This window comes from Etheostoma cragini, chromosome 10, assembly GCF_013103735.1.
Source record: "Etheostoma cragini isolate CJK2018 chromosome 10, CSU_Ecrag_1.0, whole genome shotgun sequence".
NCBI lineage: Eukaryota > Metazoa > Chordata > Actinopteri > Perciformes > Percidae > Etheostoma > Etheostoma cragini.
The window spans coordinates 6,431,377-6,447,578 of NC_048416.1; positions in this window are offsets into that span (position 1 = coordinate 6,431,377).

The window sequence follows — 16,202 nt, forward strand, 5'->3', positions numbered from 1 at the left end:
TATATAAAACAGATGCATACAACACACAGAACATGGTCTTCATTGTTTCTTATAACAGGAATGATTATGTTAGTACCACAGTCGAGTCAAGTATTAAAAAAGTTAAAACAAGGGCAGTCATCTTCACTGAGGTATACTGTGGAATTGCTATGAATATTAATTGTAGCCTACAAAGAATTAGATATAGCGTATGGTTGTAAAACATGTTCTTGCATTGTGAATGGGTTTGAAATTAAGCCTAGGTGGTCTGTTCGGCTTTTTCTCTCCGTTTGATAAGAGCCATATTTCCCTTTCTGCATATTAAATCCTTCCCCTCCTCAATACTTTCCATTTAAGCTGCTGCTCATTGGGTGAAACATGTGGCGCATGCGTCTTCTCATTTCGGCATCAATAAATCTGTAATCGATACCGTGGTCTATGTGAGAAAGCCGTGAAAGTGCACTTATTCCAGCTATCTACACCTGGCTTGACATAGCTCCATCTGTTCATCCTGGCTTGGCAATCGTGCAACCGATTAAGCCGCGATGAGCAGATCACACTAAGTCAAGCTGCGCTTTTTCACTTATCCTGGATATCTTTATTCTACTTTCGTGCAACAGGCCCCGGGACTGTCCTCTGGACCCCATAGAGAAAGTAGGCGAGAGGAGGATGTTAGCCAAGCTGACATCCATCATGGACAACACCTCTCACCCCCTACATGACACTATAGGGTCCCTGAGCAGCTCCTTCAGCAGCAGACTGATACACTGATGAAAAGGAGAGGTACCGCAGATAATTTACCCCGGCCGCTGTCAGACTCTACAACACCTGCACTTCATGACTAAGTTGGAGTTTCTGTTCCTTTTTCTGTTCCTTTTTTTTCTCCCATCTACACCACACACTTTCTGTTTATCTTTATTATCGGTATTTATATTATTTTATTACAAGTACTTACTTTTCAATATTTATGGTCACAGATTAATATAATTTATAAAATGCTACCAACTCTTGCTTTATTACTTTAATTACACATTCAATTTAATTTTAACGTCACTTACACCCCAATATTGTTTCTTGTACCATGGCAACCGCACTTTAAAATACCTTTATCAGACGCCATTTTGCTTACTTTCAGTCTGCCATGTAATCATTGTCTATTGTTTGCCTGTAGGCCGCCTCCAGTTTCAACCACGCTGGGGCATCGTGTAAACTGTCGGCACGCAGCCAGTAGTGGATTTGACTGAGGTTGGTTGCTCAATAGTAATAATTAAAATTAGGTAAGGCCATTCCCCCCAGCTTCCTTGGCCTCTGGAGAAATATGTTACGGATTCTCCGGGTTCTGTTATTCCAGATAAACGCCAAAATAGCCCCATCAAGTTTCCTGAAGAACGATTTTGGAATAAAGATTGGGAGGCATTGAAATAAGAAAGAAAATTTGGGTAAAATATTCATCTTTACTGTGTTTGTCCGCCCAGCCACAGACAAAGGTAGTAGGGACCACTCTCAAAATCGTCCCATGTTCTAATAAAGAGAGGCTTTAAATTATACTAAGAGAGGCTTTAAATTATGCTTTAAAGTATAATTTATATACTCACGTATATAAATTATACGTGACTAAATTTTTGTCACCTGGAAATGTAAATTTGTCGTAAAACTACCTTGAATGGGATTGTTTGGTAAGGAAATTTCTGAGCGGCAGCGTTTACTGGGAATAGTTTCCTCTTATCCAAATTCAGCTTGTAGCCAGAGATTGAGCCAAATAACTGAAGGAGCGAGAGTGCAGTAGAAGTATATGGCCTAGAAATATAAAGAAGCAGATTGTCTGCATAAAGTGAAACTCTTTGCTCAAGGCTGCCCCTAGTCACCCCGGTAACGTTAGGATTAGATCGAAGTGCAATAGCTATGGGCTCAATAGCAACAGCAAAAAGTAAAGGGGATAGTGGGCATCCCTGTCTAGTGCCTCTGAAGAGGGGGAAATAGTTTGAATGGTCATTATTGGTTTGGACTGATGCAAGTGGAGATGAATACAACAGACAAATCCATGCAATAATTTTCTCACCAAGGCCAAACTTCCCTAAAGTATGGAGAAGATAGTCCCACTTCACCCTGTCGAAAGCCTTTTCAGCATTCAAGGAAATTACAATTTCAGGCTCAGCGGCATTTCAAGAGTTGTACGTAACATGAAATAGGCACCGAACATTTGAAAAAGCATATCTATTCCTAATAAATCCAGTCTGGTTAGGGGAGATTATAGATGGCAAAACTGTTTCCAGACGCATGGCCAGATTTTGTAGTCCACATTCAGTAATGAAATTGGTCGATAGGATCCACAAAAAAAGAGGGTATTTATTCTTTTTTAATATCAAAGAAATAGAGGCTTGTGACACGGTCTGGGGAAGAGAGGCAGTGTCCACTGAATATAAAAAACATTTTAAGAAGAAGAGGGGCTATCCTATCCATAAACTTCATATAGAATTCAATAGGATACCCGTCTGGGCAGGGACATTTAGAGCACTGTATTTTACCCGCCGCTCTTCGAATTTCCCCTAATGTTATAGGCTCTACCAGCTGGAGGTTGGAGGTGGGGTCATAACTATGGACAGTACTGGAGCTTAAAAAAGAATCAAAATCGGAGGGCTCAGTTGACTGTTCAGACATACACAAAGATGTATAAAAGCGCTTAAATCCGTCAATTAATTGGCTTAGGGTCAGTCGTTACCCCAGTGGGAGTCTGGACCTGGGTGATTTGATGTGTTGAACAAGCCTGGCGTAGTTGGTGAGAAAGCAGCTTACTTGGTTTGTCTCCGTATTCATAATGAGCATATCGGGACTTTAGTAGCATGTCCTCAGTTTGAGCTGCTGCCAAATTGTCAAACTCAGCCTGTAAAGACAAGCGGTTCTTACATACATTAGGGGAAGGTGATATCTGAGTCATCAGATCAGATATTTTCTAGATAGTTTCCTCTCATAGCTCGCGTATGACATAATTTGTCCCCTAATATAGACTTTAAAAGTCTCCCAGAAAAGAGACGGTGAGACATTAGGTGTTTCAGTTGTTTCTCTAAAAAGATTGATCTGAGCATTCAGAAAAGAGACAAATTTGTCATTGGACAGCAAACGTGTTGGAGTCCGGGAATTCAGCTCACCACCTACTGCAAGATCTAAAGTCAGGGGAGCATGGTCGGATATGACGATGGAGCTATAAGAACATGAGCGAACCAAGGGTATAAACCTATTGTCTAAGAATAAATAATCAATGCGGGTGTAAGAACGGTGTACAGGTGTGAAGAATGAATATTCCCTGTCTGTGGGGGTTAAAAAACGCCACGAATCGGTGACTGAGAATTCTTGAAGAAAGTTTTTATAACTTTGGAAGATTTTGAAGGAGTAGTAGGTTTAGCGGAAGACCGATCTAATGAGCCCAACCACTAATTGAAATCACCCCCGAGCACAAGTAGATGTTACGACATATCAGGGATCCTAGAAAACAGATTACGAAAATAGTCTGCATTATCCCAGTTTGGTGCAAATGTATTAGCAAGGATCAGCTTGGTACCATGAATATGCCCTATGACAATAGCATATCTACCATTAGGGTCTAGGATAGTACTGGAAGAGACAAAAGGTATGGATTTGTGGATCAGAATGGCAGCACCTCTGGCTTTGCTATGAAAGGTGGAGTGATAAAGTTGAAACTTAGAAGACCTAGTGGCTAACAAAGGCTCCATTGCAGGCTAAGAAGATGGCAACTTCTAGGCCGCATATGTAGTATGTGGAAGAAAGAAAAAAAAATAAATAAATAAAATTCACAGTAAACCAATATTTAATATGCAATTATTTACTGCAGGAGTGTACTAATAAAGGAAGGGAATATGTTAGTAAGAGAAGTGGCTAAGGGAGAACGGACTTTGTGAATGGTATTAGGAAAGTTAAATAGTAAGTAAATCAAAAAGGATGCAGTATCAATCAATCATGACATAGAGTAATATGTTCTTTGACAGGACTGTATTGCTGCTCCCCTCATTATGGGTCTGGAGAAGTAGACTTCATCAAGTCTTTGTTAATAAAGACTATTGCAAGAGCAGGATCCATAAATTTTCGTAGAGCTCCAGCTGGCAAAGTGATCCTCAACGGGATAATAGAGAGGCCAAATTTGTCGCCTGGGCAGGTGTGCAGGAGATGCTTAGCCTCCACAAATTCTGAGCGCTTCTTGGCCACAGAAGGGGAGAAATCGGGAAAGATTGATATATCTTGCCAAGATGTAGCAAAGGGCTTGCTTCCCCCGCTTGATGCAGAATCTGGTCTCTATTGTGAAAATAGTGGACTTTGATGATGGCAGGTCGTGGCGCAGCCCCTTCATTGGGTCTCTGTCAAAGTGACCTGTGGGCTCGGTCAAGAAGAGGAGCCTCATCCAAATTTAGCAGGTCCTGCAGAAGTATAGAAAGGAAATCTCTGGGACCCTCTGGGAGACCCACCAAGTGCACATTGTTACGTCTTGATCCTCCCTCTAAGTCCTCACATTTAGCTTCTAAGTGTGCTAATTTCACCTTTGAGTAAGTCCACTGTGCCACTGAGATTGGCTAAATCGTCACTGCAGGTGGTAGCAGACAGTTCAAGGTCTTTTATGGTAGATGCATGCAAGTCCACTGTTGTCTGCAGTGTAGTCACAGATGATTTCAGCTCCTCCTTAATCAGAGTCATTTTAGACCGCAGTGTACTAGTAAATGAGTCAATTTTTAAGCCCAGTGCATCATATATGTCTTGTTTCAATCCCTCAAGGGCCTTGACAAGCATTTCCAGCGTGAGTGGTGACCCCTCACTGCCTACGGGTGCCGTCGAGGCCAAGGCTGCATTGGAAGCCTGCTCTGTAGGATTTCTTTTATGGAGTCCAGTGTTGTAATGAGAGACACAGTCAACGGGGGTGGAGAGATTGAGAGTGTCAGGAAGGCAGGAGGAGTGGATAGTTGAAGTGAGTGTGGTGGGGTTGATATTCTTATGTTCCAAAATGAAATTAGGCATGGAGAGACTGAGTTTCACTGGGGAGTTCATCTGCTGTAAGGTCAGATGGGGTGACACAAGAGCAGCAGATTACGTCCAGAATATGTCCTTTGGAGTGTGTGGGAAAAGTGGTATGGTGCTGACATTCAAAACTGTCTAAGCAGGAGGTGAAGTCTTTGGTAAGAGGCAGGTGAGAGAGAGAATAAGTGGGTGAGAAAAGCAGCAAAGTAATTTAAAAAATCACAATTCGGTTTAGTTTTTTTTTAGAAAATAGAACTATGCACTTATGCAACTTACCGGTGTTAGAAGATTAGATGATAAACTGAATGAATGACCCAGCGGTGGATTTGTTGAGTTCAGAAAAGTCATTGGGCTGTTACCATGTCTCGGTTAAACAGAGAAAGTCTAGCCCACAATCGGAGATGAAGTCCTGGATGAGATGTCCCTTGCGTGTCAGTGAGCGGATGTTGAGCAGAGTGAAGTTGAGTGAGGTGATGTCACAGCTGGTGGTGGTGCTAGCCGACTGGGCTAGGCGGGCTGACACGCTGTGGTCAACAGCCCGGTTGGTAGAGCGTGGAGGGCGACGAGAGCTGGACCAGATGGACTTTATTTCTGCTGAGCTGTTGTGGTGGAAATTCCGGCGGGACCCTCGTTGGTTGTGTCTCCGGCGGGGCCGGAAGGCATTGTCTGGGTGAAGGTGGAGAGCCTCTGGCGCAGGTCCAGGCAGGTGATAGCGCAACCGGAGTAGGTCAATAGCCGAGTACTGCAGCAAACCCATCACCAGCAGGGGTACAGGCAGCAGAAAGAGCCAGACACAGACAGACACGATCAGTCTCCAGTTCCATACAAAAACAAAACACGGTGGAGGGAAGACAAAAATGCATCGCCACATGAAACTCCAACTGAGGATGAACATCAACCAAAACCATTGACGTTTTCTTGGGGAAAAAGCAAAAAAAAGCAAAATCACAGAGTGGCGTCAATCTCGCCAGCGTTCCCGTTACTAAGCAAAATAATATGGGCAATATTATATATATATAATATGTATGTATAAAATATTATGAGTACCATACAATATACAATGTTTTACAATACATTTCATGCAAAACTGAAAACCAGTGCAAAAAGTTCAGACATGATAGTGGATAGAATCCTTCAGTTCAAAAGTTTAGTTTTTTCCATGGAAAAAGCTATTGTTAGAAAAAAACAACCAACACGTGTTCTTTGATTTGATGAGAGTGAGGAGAGGCTGAGGGTCTCTTGAGAATTAAGAAAAGGTTTAATGAAAACAGCATGATGAAGATGACAAGATCAATACAATAACAACACAAAACATAACACTGCAGCTGACAGTGGACTGTATCCATGCTTCTCCCTGATGGAGTCACATGAAATCAGTCCCGAAATCATCTCTACGTCCCAAATTTACTCCCTGCACCGGGGCGGTTCCTTTTCACCTGGTGTATTCAAACCCATTCTCATTTGTCCGTCGTTGGCACAGTTACGTGTTGAGCGCATCTTCACTGTCCAATGAGGAAGGACATGGGTTTAAACTCTGCCCCTTTTGGGTCATTTTTAGTCACAGATAAAGTTCTATCATGTAAATGAGAAATTCTAACATAATACAGTCAACATTCTATTGCCATAGCCTAGTCTAAGACACAAGGGGGTAAGAGACAGAAGGTCACTTCCTGGTGTGAAGCTATCGCATTCTTTCTATATGTTCTATATCAGGGGTAGCAAACACATGCACGCCGACACTACAACAGCAGCTGTTTTATTAATTCACACACACACACACACACACACACACACACACACACACACACACACACACACAGCAAAAAAGTTTTATAGGTTTCTTTCTTACCTAGACTGACTCAGTGGGACACTTGGCAGTCTTTGTTATCCACAAGCCTTTTCAGGTCTGGCTTGTACTCAGTTGTGGCCACTCGAAGTAACTCTTTCACGTGTGTCTCTGTAAGAACAGAACAATGCTTTGACTTTACTTGTTTCAGTGTAGAAAACACAGATTCACAGACATAAGTTGCTGCAAACATTGACATTAGCTTGAGTACAGCTTGTTTAAGATTGGGATATCTGTCTGTGGGCATTGTTTTCCAGAACTCTGTGGTTCCTTCTCTCAACCCAGATTTCAGTCTGTCATCCTCATAAAGTTCAATCATCTCCAACTGGGACGCTGCTTCATTTGTCACTAAAGGGGCTTTCAAACAGTCTGATTCAGCAGTGAAAGGGTTAATGAGGAAGGTGATCTGTGGCCGTTTTTCCCTCAGTTGGCAGAATCTGTCCTCAAAACTCTGCTGCAGATTTTCAACCAGTGTTGCATAGCATACAGTGCTCCTTTGTAAGACCTCAGCTGCTCCTCCACTTGCCTTCAACAAGGAGGGGAAATGTGTGAGCTCTCTCTTTTGAAGATGGGTCTGCAATAGCTTGAGCTTGTTGACAAATGTTGAAAACACTTTGCACCAGGTCAGGCAGCATTTTTAACTTTCCTTGCTGATCTACATTCAGTTTGTTCAGATGATGCAGCATGTTGACCAGAAACGCCAAATCTGAAATCCACTGGGGGTCATGTAGCTAAGGGTATTCCTTATGTTTCTCTCCCAGAAACAGCTTCACTGGGTTCAACATTTCAAAAAAACGGGAAAGCATGTTACCTCTTGAAAGCCATCTCACATTGCAGTGAAAAAGCAGATCAAAGGGAAGATCTTCATCAAGTTCAGCTATTAGGTTTTTGAACTGTCTGTGATTGAGAGCATGAGTGCGAATAAAATTCACAATTTCTAGCACTGGTTTCATGACGTGGTCCAAGTTCAGCTTCTTAGACACCAGATGCTCTTGATGAATGATGCAGTGAAATGTCCAAAAATCCGGGAAACGGTTGTCAGCTTTACACAGCCCAACAAGGCCATTTGCAGCGCCTAACATAGCTGGTGCACCGTCTGTGGCTATTGCTGTCAGTTTTGACAACTGCAAATTTGCCTTCTCAGCTACAGTCATGAGTGTCTCTTTCAGGTCTATGCCACGGGTCCTGTCTTTTAACGGCACAATGTGAAGCAGCTCTTCCTTAATTGTGCAGTCTTCTAACACAGACCGTACAAATATTGCCAACTGAGGCATGTCTTCACAAAGCCCCCTTCACTGTATGGCTTTTTAGCACGAGCAATGTTCCATGCTACCTGATATGATGCTAACGTGACAGTCTCTGAGTGCTTTGCGAATTTTTGTAAAAGTTGAGTCTGCTTATCTGCCTGCCGTTTCAACGTGTTCACCTTCTCCCTGCGGAGTTCACTGCCTTTGGGGAGATCACGGGCTATGTTAGCATGGAGGGAGGTGAAATGGCGCTCCAGGTTTGATGCTTTAAAATGCGATAGCGAAGTCTCGCAAATCAAGCAGAAAGGCTTCCCATTTCGTTCCACAAAAAAATACAGTTCCTCCCACTCAGATAAAAATGTCCTGTGCTTTTGTTCATATTTGCGCTTAGCTTTACTTTTCCCTCGGGACTCTGCCATTATTCACTCGCTAGCAACACCTACCGTGCATTGTCAATACACGATACAGCTAGCTACGGCAACACCACTTAAACAAACCACATAGTTATTGTCCTATGTCCTATAATGTTACAGACCGACGCGATACCAAACACAAAAGGGTCTAATATACACAGTATATTTACATAAATTAATTTTTTTTGTTTTTTAATACCAGTCAGGGAACATGGAACTACACAGGTTTTAACAGGCTTAATAGCTTCACCGAGGCAGCTAGCAAACATCAGGTATCCGAGTGACACTTCACAATGGTGGGAGTCGCCACCACCAAAGGTCTTCAAATGTCCGACCTTTGGTGAGTCCAGGGTGGATTTGCAACTGGATGAGCAGCGGAGACAAGAGACAAGCCTGCACGATGAGAAAGTGAGAAAAAACGGGAACATCTGGTGGCAAATGATGCCATCAAAAAAGATGGTTTTAATTTACAAGTAATAGGTGAGTGTTACTTCTTACTGTTAAGGAGAGATAAAGTTTTTGCGGTATTTTATACATTTGTGTTGCCAATGTTTGGGTATAGATGGTGATGCTGTGTTGGTGTGCTGAAAGATGTTTAATGCAAGGTGCTGTGCGTGTGCGGTGTGGTTGTTTGTTTTTTTTGGGGGGGGTTGGGTGGTGTTGGAGGTCTTTACAGAAGGCCCTGACTGAAAGCCCACTGTACGCTACTGTGTACGGGTACATTGCAACGAAATGCAGTATGATATTGTGTGTTAATATTTAACTATATGTGTGCCTCAAATATGTAGAAGTCTCCACCTACACAATGCCCCAGAATAGTTACTTTTCTACTGCATTTAAATGTTAAACAGACTTTTAGTATTATTAAGCCAAAGGAAGCATTCATTATTAGATAGGTATTTTGAAATTAAAAGAATTCATTTTGCATTTCTCAATAGCCTACACTACGATACATTCCTCACTATTACAATGTGTTTTTTTCCACCCAGCTACAGTCTGGATCATTGGGGACAGCTGTGTTGAACCAAGAGAGCAGGGCTGTAGTCAAGACAACCTTTGTTGTGTCCAAGACCAGGACTAATCGCGACCATGTCAAGACCGAGTCCAGAGATTTCTGTCAGAGCAAGACAATCATTTAGGGTTAGTATTTATTGATCTAAAAGCAAAAACAGTCTTCCGGTTGCAGGGCCATCTCGCTACAGTTGAGAATTATCTATCAAAGTTCACAGAATAGAATAGCTAATGCTGTAACTAATTGTGGATAGATAATGTCATTTGAACTACTGCTATATTCTCATTCATAGTAGCCTATAAATCAACTGTGCAAACAAATTTAGAAATCTAGTATTACATGATATGTGCAAAACTGTAGGGTTAAGAGCCTTTGCATTGTTGTAGTATCAACAGGTATTAGGGCATTTAGCATTTACATCATTTACATTATTAACTTCTTATGTTATAAGAACTGGCCCAGACAATGTGCCTAACAAAATGAACCACATGAAGAGACAGTAGCATGTGTCAGCAACAGCTGAGAAGATTTGGGTCTGTGGTGAACAGGTCCAGGGTTAGAAAGTTAAAGTCAAAGTTAAATTGATGTTGAGGGATCAACTAAGACCACTGAAATTCTAAAGAAAGAGAACCACTGATTTACATAAATTCTAATCCTTTAACCTTTGTGCCAAAGCTCAGTAATGTTTGGCCCTCATCCTCTGTGCCCCACTTACTGTATTTACTTTTGTGCGGAAAATAAAGACTATTTGTTCATTTCATGAAACATTGAATGTATTATTTACAGTTACATTTAGAGAAGCACCGAGGTTAGAGAAGCACAGTAGTGGCCCAAGTGTTTTCAACTTTGTGCACATTAAAAATATAACTCCTCCCATGTCTGTTGCCCGAGATTTGGAGAGTTGTAATATAGTTTGCTGTGCATGTTATTGCTCGTTGATATGGTAGTATCTCATTTAGACCGTCTGACAGACACAGAGGCCCATTTGGGTCTCTGGTCTCTGACAAAGTTTAGAAGAGGCTGTACGCTGCTCTTCATCGGAGGACTACGCACGGACGCTCTCAAAGCGGCTGTGTCTCAGAGGTAGAGTGGTTGTCTGCCAATCGGAAGGTTTGTGGTTCGATCCCCGCCCCTGCAGTCATTGTCGAAGTGTTTTTGGGCAAGGCACTGAACCCCGAGTTGCCCCTGGTGCTGCGCATCGGAGTGTGAATCTGTGAGAATGTTTATCTGATGAGCAGGTGGCACCTTGTACGGCAGCCCCGTCCACAGTGTTTGAATGTGTGTGAATGGTGAATGTTCCCTGTAGATGTAAAAGCGCTTTGAGCAGTTGTTAAGACTGGAAAAGCGCTATATAAATACAGCACATTTACATTTACATGTAACGCGTCACTGCCCAGAGCAGAGCGAGTCCACTAAAATGAACTCAAGTTGCTACGCTTACCAGCCGTGCTGCTCACCTCTATCTTTACAGAGAGAGTAGTCACGAAGCGACGGAAGGGTCTGTGATACTCAGAGCTCATACCTGAAGCCAGAGAAATGCGCCTGGGATGGCTCGTGGAAAAAAAAATGTTCTCAGTTTGCGACATTTCGAAACTTCTACTGACAGGGATCGCTCTTGAACCCCCTCACAGTCTCTGAAAGCACATACTATTCGATCATAAGTGGCTCAACGGGCAGATCTATAGATAAACTAATCTTTCAGTAATTTGAACAACCAGGTTAACACTTCAGCGTGAGATATTGGGGGTGTGGCGTAAGAGCGCGTGAAACCAGTCAAATGCGTGTGTCTCACGGCCAGTGCGTGAGTTGGCAGCCCTGCTTCAAGCAATTGCTTCCCTGAAAGAGGGTCAAACAGCAGACATTAGGAGACAGGTAGACCAACTTCAGGAAGAGCTGGAAACTAACAGGAGCAATGCTAATAGCAGAATTGAAGTGTTGGAGCAACAGTATGAGTGACTTTAAAACACTGCTAACCAGCAGTCTACAACAGTCAGCACACTTGAGCTTGAGGTGGCTACTTTGAAAAAAGACATAGCTATACTTAAAGCACGTAATGAAGACCTTTAGAACAGATTAAGTCAGTGCAATTTGCGAATAATTGGCGCAAAGAAAGGGAGGGAGACCTGTCAGCTACATATCTCGTATCCTGGGGGACACATTGGAAATGGATAAAGCTCCACTACTTGACCGTTCGCAGCACCCTTTGCGAGCTTCCTCTGATCAGGAAAATCCACCTAGATCATTTGTTGTCAAATGTCACTACTATCAGCTATTCTTCAAATGGCTGCATGTAAATCCCTTTGCAGGTATTTGCATCTTTCCTGACTAAACACTGGAAGTTAGCAGACAACAGGCTTAGTTCAATAACGTGAACAAAATGGTACGTGAATGCAAGACAAAGGGCCTTGACAATGGTGTTGTCTATCCTGCTGAGCTTAAGATTACACTTCCAGACGGAACCGTAGAGAAATTCAGAGATCCCAGCAAGGCAAAGGAGTTTGTTGTGGGAAATGGAATTACCAGGCCAACTGAGTGTAATTCATTGCTGAGAAATTGTTCTGTTTTTCTCTTTATATTTCTATATCTCTTTCCAATTTCATCTATGGTATTGTTAGCCCAACCCGATCCTGCACACTTTTCATCCAGACCTTTTGCATTAGAAATAGTTACTTTTTTTATACATGCTAGTAGTATCTTAATATCTAGTGTCTTAATATTCTTTGACATGAATAAGTATGGCTGAGCCGCAGACGAAACTGGTCACCTGTAACATTTGTGGTCTTCCAGTTAACAGCTTTTGCACAGTTAAGGAAAATGTCTTTAGATTAGTGTATCTGCAAGAAAAACATTTAAGTCTGAAAGACCATGGTAGACTTGAAAGAAAAAGATATTCATGGGTTTACCTTTCTAAATTCAACAGTAAGTCATGTAGAGTTGCCATTCTAAACCATAGTGGGGTCCATTTTGCAGAGAGTGATGTCATTGCTGATCAAAATGGCAGGTTTATAACAGTAAGAGGGAAGATATTTGGCATTTCAGTGGTTTTGGCTAATAAACATGCACCTACTATAACTGGGACAATGCCCCCCCCCCCCCCCCTTCCAGCTCTAGAGGAACACAGATTGATTCTGAGGGGTGACTTCAAATTTGTTTTGAACTCAGATTTAGATTGCTCCTGGATGACTACTAGGTCTGCGAGCAAGGCAGCACAGGTAGTTAATTCTTTGAATATGAGGTCACTGATCCATGGAGACATTAAAAACCCCATTAACGCATTTTCCTGTTCATCCAATCATATTCCGGGATAGACTACTTTCTATTGGGTAATGCACTACTATCCTTGCTCTGTTCTGTTAGCTATGAAGCTATTATTAGGTCATAGCCCGGTTAGTATGGCATTTTGTTTTCCGGAGCATGTTTCTCTGTAGCAAGTGTGGTGCTTGAAACCACATCTACTCTCAAATTAACATTTTGTGAAATATCTTGCAGACGAAATTGACTTTTTTTCAATTACTTTCATGTAAATTAGATGGCACCAACATTTGGTCTAATCACACCTGGTCTGGCAAACCAAAGGCCAAAACTTTCCACGTACCGCCCGTGGGAGACAGAGTGCACCGTGTGTAAAGATAGCCCATATGTTTCATTGTCTAATAAAGGTGCTGGAGATCTCACAGCTCACATGGACACCAAAAAACCTTATCTTATAACATTGAAAAGGTTTTAAGAGATATTTAGTTGAAGCTGGATTTAGAAGCTGACACAGAATAGGTCATGTTTAGAACATTATTTCATATTTATTAATTTGAAAAGAGCCATTATTTTGTTACAGGTTGTCACATATTTATTTGTATTACATAAGTTATTTTGTATAACATTAAGGCATAATAAAGCAATAATTTGAATGTGTCGCAGTAATTTAGCTCATTTTAGGTCATCATTTTTTGGAAATCATAATATGGTCACCGTACTATGGTCCCTCCTGTTTAAAAAACAACAAAAAACTAATACAAACATCACAAAATACTGAAAAACTAAAAACAATCAACTTAAAGTGCTATAATGATGCTGTTTGGCTTTTTCCCTTTCCTTTAATATATATACATTTGTGTGCACATCATAAATTAGGTTTACAAAGTGAAAAGCCCAAAGTCCACCCCAAAGGGATTTACCATTGCCACCAGAAAACACTGTTCACAAAAACCTGCATTGTTGTCCAGCCTTTACTTTAGAGACAAACGTTATAATGCTAGCCTAGCCGCCTGCTAGCATGGCACTAAACACGGAACATTGTACGTTGAGGCCATAAATTACATTAAGGACCTATGAAGGAGTGTCTTTGAGCTCTTGCAGCTTGTTGTTTAGCTGTTTTACTACAGGCTCCAGACTTTTTAGTTTTTCTTTTGCAGCTCCGCAAAGACCATTTGATTTCAAGATGATGCAGAGTTTTCCAACCGATTTAGCTTTCTTTGCATTACTATCCGCAGATACCTGGAGGACCCTTATGTCCTCCGCCACCAACGTTTTGGTCTTGATCTCAGCTATCTCCTCCATTACTCTCTTCCTCTTCTGAGCAGTCTGATCATCCTGTATTTGACGTTTTTGTTCATCTAGATAGTTGTGATATTTCGGCCTGGCAGGAGCTGCAGAGAGAAGTAGCTCCTTTGTGTAGCCTATGTTGAGCAACCCTTCAATATGGTTCACATGGTCATGAATGATGCGCTGAGCAATCAGAGAATGCTCTTTCAGGTTCTCCACCATCACCTCTTTGTTAACTGAAAACCCTTTCTCAACAGAGGCCTGACCATGGGAGAGGACCAGGACAAGGTTTACTACCTCCCAGAGATGGCAAAACTCTGATAAATGTTCATGGTAAAATTCATCTAACCTTCCCATGTGTGGGTTGAAATTCCTGAATGAACCGGATGCACACATCAGATCGTGGTCGTGAAAGTGGCCAAACTCCCTCAGAAGGTAATCACAGCTTTGATCTTCAATGCTGCCATATTCTACGAGGAGTGCTGAACAGTGCTGAGTTTTTGGACACTTGTGTCTTTGTTTTTGAGGAGTGCCCTTGGATCAAGGATAGACAGACCTCTGATAAGTGGATATTTAAGTGGTGCCTTTTTAAACAGTTTGGATACTATCTTCTGTAAAAACAGCTTGCAGTTCTGTCTGAACTCCGGCCTGAGCTTCTGAGGAGTTTTTTCACTTTTTTTCATGTGCTCCTCTAGGGCTTGCTCTGTGAAGAATCTGACTCTGACTTTGGTGACATCTATGTGGTTGACTGAGTTAGAATAGTCAAATTGAAGAAGTTTTACAGGGTTAGTTGCATCCTCCATGACACTGGGCTTGACAAACCTTAGACTCCTCAGCATATTTGTGAGCTCACCGCACATAAACAGAAGCATAGGTTGGTCCGTGAGGTATAACTTTAAAAAATGTGTGAATTCCCTAGCTACTATCATAAAGAAGTTCAGCTTTGCTGGGAGGAGGGCATCTTGCACCATCATCTCAGCCGTCTTGAAAGACTTTGTAAGTGGCTCTGTTACAGTTTCCATTTTAGCTGCACTGACGTACATTTTCAGAGAGGGACAAATCTGAAGGGCATACTCAGCCACCTCATGAGGGAAGGATCTGCTGCCAGTGACTTCTGTGTAGTCCTCCCTATGAGCTGGAACATCCTTGAATAGCCATTTAATGCTTGACAGAGCATTTCCCAGCTCCCAGTCTGTGGATGCACAACCTGCTCTGATGGGGTTGTGTAGTATATGCAATCCACAACGTCAAACATTTAACATTGTCTTTCCTGTTTGTTTGTCAATTTTCTGCTGGGCCAGTGAGAAGAACGTCAAATTCACATTTGGGCCATCCATCGACAGCTGAATCAAGTTCTGGAAGCCTATCTCCGAACATTTTCAACCTTCTCATGCATTTGTTCTGCAGTGTGATGACCCATGAAAAATGATGTTAGGTACCTTGAGTTTATTTGGTTATCATTCCAAAATCATATGTGCATGTCAAGCTTGTTTTTCTTAATTTCCCTGTTTAGACTGCCATCAAACAGAAGTAGATATTCAGACTCTTTCTTGGCTTTGGCCTTCATTAGGGAAGAAAAAATTCAATTCAATTATTTTCAATTTTATTTCTATAGCGCCAAATCACAACATTGTTGTTGTTGTTGGCGGTTACGGTAAGCATACCTGACTCATTTCCGTTTCCTGTGCCTGTGTGTTGGTTGCGTGTTGGTAGCTCTGCTGCTCACTAAATACCAGTTCAGTTTGTTAGATTTGCTATTACAGCGGCTAACTGTCCGCTAAACTCTTATTCTTATAGCAGTTCTGCCTAAGCACTCACATATCATCTCTCATTTTTTTTTAGCGAGTTTTGTTAAATAACAGCTGTTTTTACGCTTGGTAGCTAACGCTACTGTACTTTAGCTTAGCTGCTAGCGACTTTAGCCTAGCAGTTAGTTATGTCGGCCCCTTCTCCGACTTTCTCCTGCTCGATGTGTGAGATGTTTAGTTACTCCTCTGCATTCTTTAACGGCAATGGCGTGTGTAACAAGTGTAGTTTATTTTTGGACATGGAGGTGAGGCTTAATAATAAATAATAATAATAATACATTTTATTTAACAGCGCCTTTCTAACACTCAAGGACGCTTTACAGACAATAAAAGACAGGG